At 49.2% G+C, this 4256-nt stretch overlaps 1 long non-coding RNA gene across 1 annotated transcript; it reads left to right on the top strand.

The window, feature by feature from the left end:
- The first annotated feature begins 279 nt into the window (after nucleotides 1-279).
- On the top strand, nucleotides 280-1332 carry LOC109267824 (uncharacterized). The gene is made up of 3 exons (XR_002080296.2): nucleotides 280-687; nucleotides 755-886; nucleotides 1002-1332. It is a non-coding gene; the product is annotated as an uncharacterized LOC109267824 (long non-coding RNA).
- The last annotated feature ends 2924 nt before the right edge of the window (nucleotides 1333-4256 follow it).

Consider the following 4256-nt stretch of genomic DNA (forward strand, 5'->3'; position numbering starts at 1 on the left):
ACCCTGTGTGCAACCTGTTACCCAATCCTGTCCACATCACCTCCCAGATATATCCTGAACTGACCCCTTCTCATTCCCAGCCCCCCGATCAACGCTCCCACGTCCCAACTAGTCTGGTCCGAGGCACCAGCACCTCTTGCCTGGATTATTGCAATGGCCTTTTAGGAATTGCTGGGGTCTGTGCCTCAGGCCTACCTTCCTAGAGTCGATTCTCCACAAAACCAGGAGCCTTTAAATTTAAGGAAATATCTCTCCTCTGACCAGCCTCCTACATTGGGTTCTATCTCAGTCAGGGTAAAGACAAAGTCCTTAAAAAGGGCTCCAAAGCCCTGTCCCGGGGGGAGGCCTGAATCTTGGGGATCTCTCCTCCTGCTGCCCTCCCTCCTGATAGTTCCACTCACCTCCTCTGCTGTCCACAGCACCCTCCGGACCCCCAGCTTGCAATCCCGGCCTGGCTGCCATCTGTGCCCAGAATGTTCTTTCCCGCATCAGCCACACCCTGTTCCCACCCGTCCTTTAACCCTCTCTATCCACGCACTGTGCTTTATCTTTCCTTTAGGGCCAAACGCTTTACGTGGTAGCTATTGAAGGCTTTCACAGTTGGCTCTTTGCAGGCGCGTGAGGCTGTGGTCCACAGACCCATGTTTTACCCGCAAGAGGAGGGCGATCCCTGCTCTATGCTATCAGGTGAATAGCAGCAGTTTGAAAGTAGCCCACTTACATCCTATAACAACAGTTTGCATATTTCCCTTAGGTTGTGTTCTTGCTTGTTTTGTTTCGCAGGCAGGTGAGGAGAGGGGACAGGAGTGAGACTGTCCTCTCTCTGTCTCCTATGAAAAATGGCATGTCAGTCTCCTGGAAAGCTTTATGAAGTTTGAAATATTAGGTGTGATATGCTTGGGCTGTCGGTTTGGGTTTTTTGTTTGTCTTTTTTTTTTTTTTTTCTTTTCTGTCACTGCATAGTGGTGATGGTGTTTTGCTTTGCTTTTAATTTAATTTAGTCAGCCTCCAGGTGACATTCATCAGGCACGGCGGGACCGAAGTGAGACAGTGGGGGTGCCCGGGCCACCAACATGCTGAAAGGCCACGTTGCTGGCCTGCTTCCCACACAAAAGCTGTGCCGTGGATGATCAATAACATCCTGATTGGGGAGGAAGTTCTGGCATCGAGCCTCCCGAGGAAGGAGGAGGCGGACACAGAGCAAATGATGATTCTTCCCTGATAGAATTCTCCACGAGTAAATCTTCCTTCCCATTTATTAGCCAACAGTCTGTGACAGGTGGGTCAGGAGGGAGAGGAGAGATGTGTGATTAAATTCTGCTTTTCTGGCAACATCGAATCATTACATTGTTACATTATTAAAGCCGAACTCGCTCCAGGAGGCTCCTCCTTTAAAATGTATACACCGTTAGTACATTCGCGTGAATTATTCATCAGGAGCTTTATGAAATACTTTGGGCCGAATGGAATTGAGCTAGAAGGTAAGGCGAGAGAGAGAGAGACAGAGAAGCCCGAAAGCCAGTGGGTGGAGGCCCCCCAAACCCAAAGAGCCGAGCAGAGGGGGCGCTGCCCTGCCTTGGAACAGACGAACGACTTAGATCCCAGAAACGGTGGCTTTGTCCAAGAGCGGCGGCCCAGGGGGTTTTCCCTGCTACCTCTCAGTGTTACCTTCAGAGTGTAGACACCTCAGCCCTCGGTGACCCCGTTGATGAGTGCTCCCAGCGGCCATCTCCCTCCTGTTGGCACCACAGGGAGTGAAAATCAAACCGACTCTACCCACTGGGCCCGTGCGGAAACTCGGGTGGGCGTCGAGCCTCCCGCCTGATTGTTGCCCCCGGGGTCGCCCCCACGGGGCTCCTGCGCGATGTGTGTCTGACACGGGGACACCGCGTTCCCGGGGCGCGCCAGCACGCGGTGGCCTCGCTCAGCCGCCAGAGGAGTGAAGGGGGCAAGGAATGCGACCACGGAGAGCTCAGGCCTTCCTCCCAAGGTCACCGTGTCCAGAGAGCCCCAAGGGGAAAGCGTTGAGAAGCAGCGTCACCACGTTCAAGCCCTGTGAATATTCACCCTGAAGAATAAAGACGAGTTGCTATTGTTACTGCTTCTCTAAAGACAGATGGATGGGGCGCCTGGGTGGCTCGGTGGGTTGAGCGTCGGACTTCGGCTCAGGTCACGATCTCGCGGTCCGTGAGTTCGAGCCCCGCGTCGGGCTCCGTGCTGACCGCTCAGAGCCTGGAGCCTGTTTCAGATTCTGTGTCTCCCTCTCTCTCTGCTCCTCCCCCATTCATGCTCTGTCTCTCTCTGTCTCAAAAATAAATAAACGTTAAAAAAAATTAAAAAAAATAAAGACAGATGGATGACCTTTGACTTCTGGACATAGAGATTAAGCACTTTGCCTGTTAAAAAGTAGAGTTTTTAACTTAAAACCAATCTAAAAAGGGGAGCCTGGTGGCTCAGTCAGTTGAGCGTCTGACTCTTGGTTTCGACTCAGGCCGTGATCTCAGGGTTTCATGGGTTTCAGCCCCGCATGGGGCTTTGCACTGGCACTGCGGAGCCTGCTTGGGACTCTCTGTCTCTCTCTGTCTCCCTCTCTGTCCAACCCCCATTTGCACTGTCACTGTCCCTCTCAAATAAACTAAAAAAAAAAAAAAAATCTAAAAAAATGTGATGTGTAATACCTTAAAGACCTCGGGGGTGTGTTACTAAAAGGTATGATTTGTTGCCTCCCTTTTGGGCTCCAAGAATGTGCTAACATACTCCCTAATACCTAATTATTATTATTATTATTATTATTATTATTATTATTACTATTATTGCATAAAGAACAAAAAACCTTCACTCAATCATTGTTTTTTTCCAGAAACGAATGTTGTCACCATATTGTTTAAAAAGTGCTTGCTTACTCGAGTAGAGATATATGGATTTCTGTTTCAAATGAAAGTGAATGGAGGGGCGCCTGGGTGGCTTAGTCGGTTAGAGCCTGGAGCCTGCTTCGGATTCCGTGTCTCCCTCTCTCTCTGGCCCTCCCTCACTCATGCTGTGTCTCTCCCTGTCTCTCAAAAATGAATAAACGTTAAACAAATAATAAGAGGAAGAAAGTGAATGGAAACGTTAACTATTACAAACAAACGACGCCCTCGGCTCTAAAGATTTGTCCATCCCCACTGTTCTTCAGGGGTTCCCAGACTGACCTAATTTCCAGTAATTTCTGGGGCAAAACATTTCCAAAAAGTTCTGGGGGTTTTCTCTATGGGGAAACAGCAGACTCACACAGCTCAGCACGTTCCTCTGGGGGACATCTACTGCCCTGCCCGAACCTTTGTTTCTCTCCTGGAAGGCAAGTCTTACAGCATTGGTATCAGTCTTCTCTGTCTACAAATGGCAGCCACTAATTTTAATCATGGTTTGACAGGTGGCTTTTTGCAATTCAGACGTGCCCGTCTCTGGTTCCCCTGCTCTGAGAACTTCATTACCATCATGCCCCAGCACACTCTGCCTTACACAGTATTTTACCTTTCATAGGAAAAAGTACCCCTTCAACACAGCCTTATTTGCCTGGTTTATTGGCCTGACTTCTGCTCCGGAGGCTTTGCACTCTGGCAATTTTCCAGGCTCGAAACGCATCCTGCTTCATCCATAGGAATGAATCTCCAAAGGACTGGTCCTGCCCCAGGAGGGAGCAGCCTGGGGGTAACGGAAAAGTACGGGAAATCTCAGCTTTCCAGGACGCAGGTCAGACTAGCCAGTTCCAAAGTTAGTAATTTTATAAGGACAGAATAAAGGATATTACACACTCCACCCCCACTCCCCCACAATTGGTCACAAAGACAAGCAGGCTTCCCTAAGTCACCCCCAAAACCACATGATTTCAGGCTGGACAAGACACCTAGAGACAAGGCCAGCTTTGCTCCTGGTTGATTTGATGGGTGCTGGGAAGGCCACTGTAGAGACACAACTAGGTGCCTAGCCAGTGTCTTTCTACACTTTTCCCACGGTCACAGGGCCCTGAATTTGTTTGGGGCAATGGTGTACTCAGCTAAAAGATTCCAAAGAATCTAGCCTTCCTTGATTTTAATTTGTAGCCAGTGATTTATTTTGGGAAAATATGAAAATACACTAAAAATGGGCACATATGTTTAAAGCCTTTTTGTACTTCCTCTCTTCCTCTCTGCTTGGAACGCAGTGAGATGGCTAGAGCTCCCACAGCCACATCAGACCCTGAGGTAAACTTGAGAATGTCAGCCTCTGGCTTAGAA

The sequence above is a fragment of the Panthera pardus genome, unplaced genomic scaffold, assembly GCF_024362965.1.
Source record: "Panthera pardus isolate Hobbes unplaced genomic scaffold, ASM2436296v1 HiC_scaffold_2, whole genome shotgun sequence".
Taxonomy (NCBI): Eukaryota; Metazoa; Chordata; class Mammalia; order Carnivora; family Felidae; genus Panthera; species Panthera pardus.